The following is a 14659-nucleotide window of genomic DNA, read 5'->3' on the forward strand; positions in this document are numbered from 1 at the left end:
TATATATACGACGGGCTTCTTTCAGTTTCCGTCTACTAAATCCACTCACAAGGCTTTGGTTGGCTCGAGGCTATAGTTGATAAAAATTGCCCAAGGTGCCACGCAGTGGAACTGAACCTGGAACCATGTGGTTGGGAAGCAAGCTTCTTGCCACACAGCCTCATCTGCACCTATTCAATGGTTGTAAATTTCCGCCTCATATAAAGACTTTTCTTGCCATCGTTTTAGTACAATATTCATTCATTCAGAGAAGGAGAGAGAGAGAGAGAGAGAGAGAAAGAAAGAAAGAGAAAGAGAGAGAGAAAGAGAGAGAAACTAAGTGAGACGGAAACAGAAAGAGAAGCAGAGAAAAAGTGCGTGAGAGAGAGAGAGATTTTTCTAATATCATACCAGTAAATTCCACTTGATACTTCCAAGTGTTTTTCTAGCTCCGCTCAAGTTACGTTATAACAGTTTTCTAATTGTTTTTTGCCTACGTTCTCTGTGTGCAGGATAGTTATATTCTGTCGATATGAGTATTTGGTGGGTGTAGGTACACATCAAAGTACTGTCAGTAGTTTCTTGTGTTTTCTTGTCTATGTTCATTTATTCATATCTATTATCTTATATCAAGATTGACTTCAGTTTTGAATATATCTGATTCTTTTTGCTAATTTTCTTCATCATCTCTCTGCTCTGTATCTCACCGACTTAACTGCTTCTAATTATTTCGAACGTTAGTTCTGTTTTAATGTGTATGGATCTAATTTGATATTCTAAGTTTTGCTATCTGTAACTTTTTAGAGTAACTTAGTCATTTTTGTTTCGTCTAATATTCATATTTATATCTTGGTTTATTTATAAACACTTTTAGTCTGGTCACCAGCTGTGTATTTTGTTTAGCAAATAGTTTTCAGCTATTAATGCTACAGAGGATTCGACATATAGACTGTCTAGCATTTATAATCAGTGCTAGATTTCTTCAGCAAATTATTCAATTGAGTCAGAACTAGAAAGGATAGTAGAGCAATTAAGAGAGTATCTCTGAAAGGGTAGTTTTCATATGGGTATAATACTGGTTTTATTTACTTTTTGTGTGTAGTTATACAATCGTGAAGAGGGATAACCACATTAGTATATTCTTCTACTAGCAGGAATGGGTTTAAGTTCAATCATCACATTTACTTTTTCCGGAAGAACTGTTTCTCATTTTCCTCTGATGTAGCTGATGTATCTGTTCGGTATTTGTGCTGTCGAACATCTTTTAGGGATGAAAATACCGTTGAAATCGCTCTGATAATGGACACATGTCTTGCCAAGACCCTTCAGACTCTTTTTCAATCACTGTTCATGGTTCAATAACTGATATTTACAATTGTGTGAGCTACTGCTGCCTCGCATTTGTTCTTCGGGAAGTGAATTTTGTTAATGAGAGCACCGTTTGTCTTCGATATTATGCAGTTAAGAATCTGTATTCCTCAGGCAGGCAAGATAAGGTTCAAAAGCATCAGTGATTAAGATGAATATTTTTTAGCTTCCACTTAGTGATCAATTCATGAGTTTTTCAATTTCAATACATTCTTAAACACTTTTACCAATACCGATAGGCTTGCTTTTTACATATTTCAATCTAAATTTCCGAACAATTTCAATGCTTAGTGCTCTCCTGTTGCAATTTCATCTGAACGACGTCTTGCTTCGCTATGGTAATTGTTGTTTTGAATACTTTCGCATGTGTTGTTCCCATCATTGAGATTAAAGATAAAAACAATGTTCAAAATAATAGATGCCATAGGAATAATAAGTGAAAAAGCAAGGAGAGATGTACATAAAATCGTATGAGTTACATATATACACAAAGCAGAGGACAGCAAATCACTGATTGAATATATTTTATATATATATACTATTACTGTCAATGTAACATGTAGAAAGAATTCTATATCATATTATGAGAATAGAACCATATTCTTTTATTCCTTTCAGTCAGTGGAATGCAGCCATGCTGGGGAAGCACCTCGAATGATTTGGTCGAATTATGACCCCAGTATTTATTTTAAAGTCTGGTACTTATAGCAACTCTACTTTTCCAAAGCTAAAAATTAGAGGAACGTAATTAAACTAACGCTGGTTGCTAAAAAGGAAAGAAAAAGGGCAAAGAAGCATATTCAGGAAACACATACACACATATTTGTTTATACTACAAGCACTCACACTCTTCCCGTCAATCCAATCCCACCACAATGCATTGGTTGACTCGGAACTATAGTGGAAAATATATTCTGCTCATTATACCAAAAACTCAAATTCTCCATATCTATCGTTCTAAAATATTTTAAAAAATCTTTCTTGGCCAGGATGAATGTTCAGAACCCAGTCTTGCCAGATCCCACGAGACCAAATCATGCTGATGCCTTTAAATATTATACTTAAAATTGTTACATTATACATCTGCAAGACGGAGACGAAAAAGGAGTCGATTCCAGAGGCCTCAGGCCTCACATCCCGTTAAGTCCTAAGAATATTGTTTAGTATGGAATTAGGGGGGGGGGGTAGAAACAGCATGAATGATGGAAGGAGAAAGAGTAACGGAAAGAGTGATTAAGTGCACGTAGCACGGGACTAGACACTTCCGAGGAACAGAGGCCACTGTGGTAGAGATAGAAAAGATAGAGAGAGGATACAGTACATGTGTGAGACAAAAGCTGAAGCTGATCAATACCTTTATGACAATCCGCTGAGTGGCTGGTCTTTGTGTTTCATCCAGCTTGTCAATGTATGTTCTAGGAAGACACACCCAAAGCAATTATTCCAAGTGAGTATCAAATATGTCGACAACCTTTTGAATATTTCTACGATGAATAAATGTAAAATCTTCCTCGAAATAAATGCATCAAATGCAATAAATAAACTACATCAAACCAATCAATAGGAAGTGGTTTCCTTTAATCACATATCTTCTTTTTACTTGGACTGTTTCGCCTCATTAACCTAATTTAATGGCAGCTGTATTGCCTTTGTTGCCATTTTAATATAGTTATTTTATCGAAGTGGTCTCAGTATTTTTATTTTAACTTCTTAATTATGATTTTCATTTAATTCATTTTTTTCTCATTGATTTTTACATTTTTAGGAGATGTCCTATAATTTCAGATTAAGAACCCTTAAAACATCAATAGAATTTACACATGGGCAAATTCGAACAGATCGATAATGCCGTCTTTCTCCAGCAAACCACTATCCATAAATTTAAGGAGGAAAAACATTTATTACAAACCTTATTAAAATCAAAGTGTATTTCAATGACAGATTCGTTTAAGTGAGATCGTCTCCTCCTCTCCATCATCTTCAACATTAGTAATGGCGATGATGATAGCGACAACGATTACGACAACTACGATGACAAAAGGAATTCTTTCAACAGTTGTAATTACTGCTCAAGTTTGTCAATAGAAAACAAAATATTTATAAATGATTCGACACTGAAAAAAGCAATCAAAACTTGAAGAAAAAAAATTAAATAATTCTTTTTTTTTTCCTTTTTCATCTTCGTTTCTGTATGACTGCATAGAATATTGGCTGTCGAGTGATATTTAAATCAGTGAGTATCACATGATTATTGGATTAAATGGACGTTTAATGAAGCAGCAATATCTCGCTTTATAATTCAAGTATCAAGGTGTTCTCTGAAAGCCCGGCTAAGCAACCAACCATTTAAAACAATTCGCAGTATTCAAATTTCATTATGGCATTACTTGTACGGCCTCACGTTTCTAAAATAAGATCTCACTGAGGCAGAATTTGTATTCTATTGGCCTTGTTGGTCGATAAAATTGGGTACCATTAATCTAATGCTGTTAAGTTTTTTTCTTTTCTTATTTTTTACAAATATTTGACGTCTTGCAGAAAACGTAAACTATTTCGAATTACAGAAACGACTGCAGTTAGTTTCAATTACCAAGTAATTTTGCAACATACATTTATAACACACAATTTTATAGTATAGGTTAGCTAATTCAGATTGCATTCTTAGAATTGAGAATTGATTAAAAATAATGAATAATTCTGAGAGTCTTATAGCATCTTCGATTTTGTGTTTTATAAGATTGTTGACGTGAAAGCATGTGTTGAATCTTGGGAAGATCATTTTGCCAACTAGAACGCCAAACAGTGGATTTATTATTAAAAGTCAACTAACTGTCTATTAATAACGAGGGCATATCATTGATGAAATTGGGGTTAGCTATGAAAAGAATTTAATGAACGAAACGCACTGATTGACTGGTCAAATTAAACATAATAAAAAACGACTAGCTGATTGCTTTGATGATTTATTAGTTAACTTAAATATCTCCGCCTAAGTGGGAATAAACATTATCTCCCAGCATTAATACTGCCTCTATAGCAAATATATAGTTTTTAACAAGCACAACGGCTAATCGCGGCACAAGTGCCTCTTCTGGCACTGATTGCTTTTATATATCGCTGGCGAGTGTGTGAACCGCTCCTATCTGTAGCTGTCGAGAACAAGGAAGGTGGAAATCATGTGATCTGGTGATCTCGTGCAGGATTGGTGGGGGGAGGTATACTCTCCCCGTTAACAATAAAGAAACGTGCACACTAAAAGCCTGTATGAGTTTCCCTCATGATTTCTACCGTATTAAATTTTATTCTAACTGAACATCCACGTTGAAGCAGGACCAAACAATTCCACTTCAATCTTTCCAGCCAACGCTAAATGTTCTGGGTCCTCAGTTGCTTGGCCCTTATGCCGTGAAGCAGTTTCCTATTCATGCCTTCTTGATTAGACACAATGTCTGTCCATACTATTCTCAATATGCTCCTTCAGGACCACAATTCACAGCTCTCAAAGCCCCTTTTCCTTTCTCATGTTACAGACCAAACTTCTCTTCAATACATTAGCATAGGACAGGCAGAAGAGTTCAGTTGATGGAGTGTAGTCTTCAGCTTCAGAGTGTGGTGATGTTCAGAGTAAGACGTTGTACAATTTTGAGAATGCAGATTTTGCCAGTGCTATGTGTCTTTCGTCTCCTTCACACATTTGTTATTTTTCTGTGAACAAACTTCCAATGGAGTTGAAGGAGGATATCTGCTTAATGATTGGATTGTTCACTTTCAGCATACAATTTGTGCTTCCTTTCTTTGTCACCACCATTCACTGTTTTCTTGCAATTAACAACAGACCTCATAGCATTGATACACAGAACCGGACTCGTTTGTGTATGGGTTGCATGACTAAGGAACGCAATAACTATCGGTTAGTCGCAAATATTTACTAATTTTCTATATTTCAATATGGCTACGAACTGACGGAACAGTTAGAATGTTAATTGGAATGCTGTGCGGTATTTTTCCTGACACACTGATTTGTGTGTTCAAATCCCGCCGAGGTTGACTTTGCCTTTGATCCTTTCATAATACCAGGGCCGGAAGATGGATTGGTGGAATTGTTAGAGTGTTGTGGGAGTTAACCTGTGTAGTCTGTTTCGGCTCTGCACATTAGAAGTTCAAATCTCGACCGACAGCCGAAACATTACGACAGAGATGTAAGCAGTATCACGAATTTGAAAATCTAAGTTCAGGATTGAAAGCCCCCTTCACATTTATAATTACCACCTTTTTCTTCTATTGATTTTCATCGGAGTACTTAATCAAATTATATCAATTGTGAGTTTAGTTTAGAAACAACGGCAAAACACTCCGTTTCATCATTCTTTATTTCATTCACGTTTTTCTGAAATTTATTTACCACTAATATTTCCATTTGCTGGACAAATTTAAAATAAGTAGAACAAATTATTCATTGTATGAAACCTATTTTTTTTCAACTCCATGTCCAGTATTAGAATGTGTAAATTCCAGGATGAACATTGACAAGAGACCGCTTTAGCTTTATATATTAACCAAAACAACATAAGTGACAAAAATGTAAACATCACCAAGGAATGGCTCAGGTAAGAAAACTGCATTTACCATTTACAGAAGTGCCAAACACTTCATTAAAGAATAATATGCAAGAAAAATTATTCATAATGTGGTTTATCTATACAGAATTTGAGAACGTGATCTGTTCCGTAACTATCTTCAACAATAAAACTTTCTAAGACCGCTGCCCCCCAAATAAAAGATCTTTGTAATATATAAAAACGTTATCAGCATGCACAACTCCGTCTAATGTTCATGTTGCTTTATTGTTAGATGAGGAAATAATTAGATGAGCGACACATTGGAGGCCCAAAGGGACATGTTTATATACCGAATCAGTGTCTGAATGTATTTTGCTTTAATAATTGTCATAGCCACTAACAACTGTAAAGAAATGATATTCATATGTATTATTCCATTTCAAGATAAACCAGAACGTGTAACTTTGCTAAAACAATAATTACAGCTTTCTAGATTCACACTCTACTCTCTTAATAGACGGATTGGTTGATGTTATCGTGTTGCTGTTGAGTCATCTCGTGTGAGCGAAATAGTGCAAGCTTTCATGGAGAGGCTTTCTTCATAAACGTGGCACAATCAGAGAGATGATCTGATGCCATCGAATAACCATTATATGAGCTAGCTTAATTGTACTATTGATTTTTGAGTGATTGGTTCAGTGATATTCAACGTTGCGTCGTATATAACATACGAGATATATAATATATGACATGTATAATATGTGGCAAATACTAATACATCGCAGCATGTAGAAAAATATCTAAATTCGTTTTTGTTTTTCTTGTAGCGTCGACTAATAAAAATTAATGATAGATTTTAGCTACAGTAGCTTTTAGAGACGGTACAATGGTGACTAAAAAAAAATACAATTCATCAAACAATGTGAGCCAAATGTTTATTCGTCTTTCTATGTTACAGAGACGAAATCAGGCGCTTGGAGCACTATCAAATTATCTCTGGAAAGTAATAAGCAAAATCAGTTGGCAAGGAGTTGTTATATACACAAGTAAGTGATTATCACTTTACAACAGTATGTAATTCTTTAAAATGTAGCTAAGTTAGACTTAAGCATAAGAGACTATGACAGATACGGTGCAGACCTTCAAACGAAAATAGAGAAAAGTATTCCAAACTCCTTTATTTGGTATATGTGAAAATATGAAAGAGATCCTTAGAATTCACCTTGTGTAAGTCTACAGTTGTCTCTAGTAATAGTAAAACTGTCAGGTGAGTTCATTTCTGAAATCAACCTGAACATTGGTAATTTGTTTTGTTTTTTTTTTGTTTTTTTTACTGTAGGGTAATGAGTGATGATTACAGCAGCTCTAAGTCGCAAAACGGTCTCTACGATTTTTAAACTGATTATCGCCAATGACGCAAGGATAATATATTCAGTTACGTACCAGTTACGTACAAGGGGGTCGGTCTAATCGACAGCCTCCCCCCGCCTTGAGTAGAAAAGAATATATTTAGATACGAGAAACACTGGAATTTTGATGCTGAAATATCCTATTTGCTAATCGGTGGGTTAATAAAAGAAACCACAGGAATTTACTTGCCTTCTTAATGATGGTTATCTATTTAAAGGTGAATGGATGGGGTATGTTGTCATAATCGGAGTCTGTATGACCTTTACAGACCTGGAAACACATTTGTTGGCGATATATTTCTGCTGTCTGTACACCTTTCATAACGGGGCTCTTTAATTTTGTCTTCTCTTGGATCTGTTTCATATTTCATGTCGGAACATTTCTTGTCTAACAGTTCTTTCTGTGAAAGGATGGAAGAGAAATGAAAAATCAGTTATTTTTACAATGAGACACAAATAACTTATGGTCTTATATACATACACATGCATACAAATACATCACACATACATGCGTTTATACTTACACACACGTGTGTGTATATACACACGCGCACACACGTGTGTGTGTATATACAAACATATTTGAGAGAGAGAGAAAGAGAGAGAGATAGAGAGAAAGAGAGAGAGATAGAGAGAGTATAGATGTTTGTTTTATTTTGTCAGTCTAAATATAAAAATAATTTGATATTCAAAATAGGACTGCACACTGCACTTTTAGAGTGCGTAGTAATGAAGTTTTATAAGGAAAAGTTCGACAGCAACTTCGAAGTTTCAGCATTCATCATACTCTTTCCCGGAGGTGAGCAAGCCGACACTTCAAAGTCACTGTCAATATTTTCCTTGAAAAAAAAGAACAAATATATATATATATACGTGTGTCTGTGTATGTGTGTCTGAGCATGCGTGTATGTGTGTGTGACTGAGTGCGCATGTGTAGGTATCTGTATGCGTGCGCGCGCAAGGGAGTATATGTATATTTATGTACACGATCAAATATCTCATTATTGAAATAACGATGTTGGTGACATTTTAACAAATGTTTCTGCTGTTTTACATGCAACTGGAGAAGGTACCGTTATTCCAGTAATTTTAAGTTTTAAACTTTTCCATAAAAAATAATTTCCGCAATATTTGAATTTAATGTCAAAACTTCTCCCTGGTGTTGCAGATATTTCTCAACAGAAACAAATAGGGCTTCGTAAAACCAATATGGTTTAAGGCATGCTAAGAGACAAACTATTTAAGAAAATTAGGTGTGGCTGTGTGATAAGAAGCTTGCTTCTCAACCACATGGTCCCGGGTTCAGTCCCATTGCGTTTTATTCCTTCGATGACACGAAGCTAAAACAATAAGAGAAAAACCTCTTGGCAAAGATTGACCTGGAACTCTACTGTGCATGCGCACTAAGTTTAAAAATTCTAGCTCACTTCCGCTATTTACAGCTTTGCTTGGAAGGAAGATATGTAGCGTGTGATCGTCCCATTGACCATAACGGAGACAGTTTTCAGGGAGATACCTGATAAGAGGCCTGCGCAAAGTTGTTGAAAGTGTATGGAGAGGAGTGTATGAGCCGCACACAAGCATACGAATGGTTCTGACGTCTCCAAGATGGTCGAAAAAATGTCGGTATTGACGAGCGTTCTGGAAGAACGCTACCACCAGCATAACTGAGAAAGATATCGCAGGTGAGTGTGCCTCTGCGAGGGAAAAATCACCGAATCACCATTTGTGAGTTCTCAGAGGATGTGTAGATTAGTTCAGTTCCGTTCAGTTCAGGCTCACTGATTTGGGTATGAGACTCGTGTCTGCCAAGTTTGTGCCAAAATTGCTTTCAGCTGGGTTTTCAGTTGCACGAAATCTCTTTGTAAACGATGAAAACATTTTGAAAAATGTGCATGGGCCTCTCAGCAGATATCTCCTGTGTCCTTATATTTGGAAGGGGGAGACAAGCACCCCAACCCAGCTCAGTGTGCATTCAGAGGCATGTTTCTGAGTCATTGCTCGTCATCAGCCTGAAGTAGCAACACTAGCTGGCTGAAAATGTATGTCAAACCCTCGCAAACAGGAAATGTGTGAAGGCCGACAAGAAGCGGTCCAGCTTCCTAGGGCTAAATAGCGGCAGTATGATTCCCTTATTGGGACTGTCACATTGAGCTGACAGTATACAACTGCTTTATCGTAACACTGCTGCTTCATTCTCTCTGTGAGATTTATAATTAGATCATTTCTAATTTTTTCTTATCTTAATGCAAATTATTAATGTAATAGGTGAATGGTTGGCGGAGAGCTGACAGAATCATTAGTACAGCGGACGAAATGCTTAGCGGCATTTCTTCCGCCTTTACGTCCTGAGTTCAAATACTACCGGTGGTTAAGAATAAATTCTAGAAATTCTTATTCCAGCACAATATAATGTACATCATATTTAATTCAGTTATTTGATTTTCCACATTATTTCTCGTTCAAAACTCGTCAAGTGTAAATATTATTAGAAGTTTATGGTAAGGAGATGTGGCGGTTTCACTTCAGTCACATTGGCGTATATGATGCTTTCTAATAATGTAATGACAGGAATCAGTAATATCGCTTAAGAAATACCTACATTACTTAAGACAGAAGTGGTCTTTAAATTCAATAAAACTAATGATATAATTACTAATGCCATATAAGCTCTTACACAAATGAGTTACAATGATTCTTCATATAGGCACAATTTTATATATTTGGCACAATGCTTTATTGTTTGGGCTGATGGTAAATAAGATTAAAACTGGCCAAAGTATGTGGTTGCAAATTGTTTTCTTGACTGTAGTAGCTGGTACATGTAATAAGAAACTGAGCTTTTTGTTTTATACTCCAGAATGTAAATTTTGCTGAAAATCGTATGGCAGTTTTCAGTGACTTTGGAGAATCTACTAACCTACAATTCATCGATCACGGATCAGCTATGCTGTAAGCTATCCTTGTAAACAACGGGATGACATGAAAATAATTTCGCGACAAAAGTATTAGGGCAACTATGAGGTATATCGTTATAAAGTGGGCGATGATACACAATTCCTGTGAATTGATAACGAATTTTTAAATGAATATACTTCTTCAAATTGTATTAGATTGAATACAGACGCTCTTAATATAAACATGCTACAGTTCTTTATCGGGATATTGGAAAACGCTGCATTCTGCAACATATCCAGAATTACAATACCTAAAAAGTAAAACCGACGTGATTGAAGAACAAAGCAAAACGTGGAAACCATTATTTGTAATAGAGCAGCTGACAAGGTTGTGCTGGGACGATTTCAGTGAAGAAATTGTTGTGATTTCGGGTTGTCCTATTGTTTAATATAAGACGAGGACTAGGTATTTCGTTTCTGTTGCTGTTTTATTCTCTATTACTTTCTATTATGGTGTTTGTATTTAATTGGCCCTCGAAAAAATGTTTTAATTGCTTAATCGAAAAAGAACGCCAGGAAATTAATGGCTTTATAATTATTGGTTTATACATTAGCTTCGGAATGCAGTGTGGCAGGTTTGTGGCATTTATACACACACGCGCGCATGTACGCACATGTGTATGTAATACTTGGAATATATATATATATATATATATATATATATATATATATATAACGGAGGCAGTATTTCGTTTATCTTTACGTTCTGAGTTCAAATGCCGCCGAAGTCGACTTTGCCTTTTATCCTTTCGGGTTCGATAAATTAAGTACCAGTTGCGTACTAGGGCCGATCTAATCGAATGGACCCCTGTACGAAATATTTCAGGCCTTGTGCCTAGAGTAGAAAAGAATATATATGAAACGGAGTTTTCGGATTCTCCAAGTATGGACATCGTTGATGAGTAAACATATACGCGTGTATATGCATGTATATGCGTATGTGTGTATGTCTGTTTATGTATATATATATATATGTACATGAGTATGTTGAAAATCTATGATAAACAGCGGGAAGTTCATGTTAACATATCGCTTTTTAAAGTGTGCTCTAAGTATAACGTGGTTAAAATAACCACCATGTATTGTGAATATCTATGTACAGATGTCACTGTATGTATCACGTATCTGCCTTCCAGCCAAAACCAATACACACATGCACACACATTTATATACATATATATATATATTCATGCATATATATATATATATATATATATATATATATATATATATATACGTACACATATATTATATATGCATATATACATACAGACACATTAGTTATAAAAGTTTCGTGTTTTCAAAATATACATATCTATTTTTGGAGAACTTCATGTACGTTTCTCTGCATACATACACAGATGCTAAATTACACACAGACACACACACAGAGTAACACACACACATGGGCAGACATACATCTTTTTGATTTTATCTCTTTTAAAGATTAACAGAATATTTTCCCGCAGCTATATGTATATTTTTTTTATTGATTTTACTTATTTCTAGGTCTTTCCGTATCTGTCTTTGCAGGAATCAAGCCTATCTTCTTTTGGGGGGTGGCAGAGAGTGGAGAATGAAGACGGGGTATTTTCTAATTAACAAAGCGCAAAAATAAAACACTTTCAAAATTTAGAATTAACTTATCTATTTTTCAGCATGCCATTGTAAATATTAATGCTGCTATTGCACTGCTTGTGGGAGACTTTCATCGATTTTTACCTGGTTATATTTTAACATTCATCACTAGCAAAATATTCTTGCAAAACTAGGAAAATGTATTGTATGAAATGAGTAAAACTGAAAGAAAAAAAAAAGTTATTTTACCCCAAGTCAGAAAATATGCTATTATAGATATGATCAATATTTTCAATAATTTGATTCTAAGCTCTCTCTCTCTCTACACACACACACATACTTAAAACATATATATGCACACCTATACACCTATATCTGTGAGTATACTCGTCTATGTCTGCGTGTGTATGCACACATTGCCTTAAGACCGAGTTATTTAGTTTCCACTTATATAACAACCTGTATATATATATATATATATATATATATATATATATATATATATATATATATATATATATATATATATATATATATAGACGTGTGTGCTAAATACATTAGTTTTGACGAGTTGGATGGAATGTACACAATATATGGTTTAGTTTCTCAAAGAATAATTTAATCTTTCCCACAATCATTTTCAGATGTTACTTTGTTTCCCGCGGAGGCGATCTATCAAATGGACATCACCTGGATATGGAAGAAAAATATATGCTTTCCGCTTAAATAGCGCCGGGGCCTCACTACCATAGTTAAACAGGGACGCAACCAAGCACTAACCCATTTTCTAATCGACTTGATGTTGGAAGTCCATGTTGAACATACGATGTAGTCTATTTGGGTTAGATTTCTTTGTAAATCCTGTCTTTTATTCGTTCGTTTGTTCTTTCATTCTTTCAAATTTAGCTTTGTAAGAGTGGAGGCTCCTGAATCATTTGAAAGCTCGCTGAAATGGGTCCATTGATGTCCCTGTTTAAAGCGTTGCACTATATTTTTGATGGTAGTGGCGTTGATATTCTGGAGTTTATGAAATGGGTCTATTAGCAGGGCTTGGATGGTTGGACACAACGTGAGTAATGGAAAGAGGTCAGACAAGTGAGTGAGAGGTGGCTGAATGGAAGTGGTACGAGAAGAGTAGAGGCCACCTCAGTATCGATAAAATAAGCCTGGTGTATGAGGCGGCATATATTCGGACCACAGAATGGATAACGTTTTTGAACGTCAATGGACCCATTTCAGCGAGCTTCCATATGATACAGAAGCCTCCACTCTTACAACGCTAAATTTGAAAGAATGAAAGAAAGAAATAAGGATAAAAGAGAGGATTTACAAAGAAATCTAATCCAAATAGACTACATCATACGTTCAACGTTGACTTCCAATATGAAGTCGATTAGAAAATAGGTTAGTTTTTGGTTACGTCCCTGTTTAAAGTGTTGATTGTTGATGGTGGCGGTGCTGATATTCTGGAATTTATGAAATAGGTCTATTAGAAGGGAATGTATCAGAGGTGGTGGCCTCTGTTCGAAGTGACAAGTTCTATTTTTGTGAATGGCATGTTTGTGCGTAGAAGAGGATAATTTGGGAAGGGACTAAACTCGAGTATATAATGTGTACCGTACGGAGTTGAATCGGATGAAAAGCGGACAGATTATATAATGGATGCCTCTGCGTGTGTAATGTTCACACAAACCCTCACTACCGAGAAATAAAGGAAAAATTTAGTGTAAGAAATTTGGAAATGGAACCAATGAGATCGATTACAATTAGGGAACAGGGAGAGTTCGACGACAATGCATTAGACAAAGGTATGCTTCTCAGTTCGGATGGCGTTCGTGTAAGAGTTGTTAAAAGAACTCAATTCGGTGATTTAGGGTAAAGTGTTAATGTTTTGTATAGAATGTACAAAATGCACCAAAAATCATGATATGAGAGCGGTTGAGTTCGAAAGGTAGAAAGAGATCATGAACGCCACCTAGTACACACATTACATTTGTTTTTTTTTTTTTAGAGAAACGACTGTCCCTAGTTTCTCGTGACTGTCCATAATCTCGTATATCATGATGTCCCAGGTATAGGTTGTAAATTCAGAGAGTCCAGTGGCTAACATTCACTGCAGAGGAATATGCTTGGTAGCTTGAGTAAGAAGCATAAGTTTCTCAGTTCCGCAGAGCTCGCAGTAAATGGTGAAAGGACTACATGACTCTGCTTTACGAGGTTACTCCATTGCATCTCCTCAGTCTTAAAATCCACAAAGATTTGGAAAGAATTTTTTGCTTTGAGATCTTTGACCACGATGTAAATATCGAGCTCTTAACGAATTCTTAACGGGTTAAATGTTCTAAAATTTTTAGGTTAGCGTCTAACGATACTGAATATTCTTTAGAATAAAAGAAATAATTCAGAACATTGATATGTCCTTTACAGGAAGCCTTTCCTGTGCAGGGGGTTCTGAGTTTTGTTTCTAACATTACTTTAGGGATAGGTTGAGTGCTTCGAGACTTGCAGTCTTTGAACTGCTTATGCGCATATTTCCCTATTGAAATGACGATTGAAAATAATACCTCTCTCTCTGTGTAATATATGTATGTTTCTGTCAACATAAATATACATATACCAAACAAATGAATAAATAATGGTAAAAAATGCGAACAAAAAAGAAAACATCTATTCATATCTTTCGGCGTTTGAAAGTTATTTTTTAAGATATACATTCTGTCGTTCACCCCTTTCTTTTATTCCCATCTCTCTCTTTACGGATATATATCAAATATCATTGAAAGTGTATGTGTATGTACATATATATATA

General features: G+C 35.5%; 1 protein-coding gene and 1 long non-coding RNA gene across 4 annotated transcripts in view; both read right to left on the reverse strand.

Moving 5' to 3' along the window:
• Positions 1-3369, reverse strand: part of LOC106869985 (metabotropic glutamate receptor) — a 203837-nt gene extending 200468 nt beyond the window's left edge. Inside the window, exons 1-2 of one of the 3 annotated variants that reach the window (XM_052971958.1) lie at positions 3257-3369; positions 2702-2762 (exon numbers count right to left, since the gene is read on the reverse strand). The gene's annotated coding sequence lies outside the window, so the exon portion shown is untranslated. Of the gene's footprint in view, positions 1-2701 lie in introns of all 3 variants that reach the window. The other 2 variants (XM_052971957.1, XM_052971956.1) reach the window with 2 other exon arrangements.
• Positions 3370-7267: 3898 nt separating this feature from the next.
• Positions 7268-14659, reverse strand: part of LOC128249109 (uncharacterized) — a 194403-nt gene continuing 187011 nt past the window's right edge. Inside the window, exon 3 of the long non-coding RNA XR_008265239.1 lies at positions 7268-7716. This is a non-coding gene — a long non-coding RNA (uncharacterized LOC128249109). The remainder of the gene's footprint in view (positions 7717-14659) is intronic.

The sequence above is a fragment of the Octopus bimaculoides genome, chromosome 11, assembly GCF_001194135.2.
Source record: "Octopus bimaculoides isolate UCB-OBI-ISO-001 chromosome 11, ASM119413v2, whole genome shotgun sequence".
Lineage (NCBI taxonomy): Eukaryota > Metazoa > Mollusca > Cephalopoda > Octopoda > Octopodidae > Octopus > Octopus bimaculoides.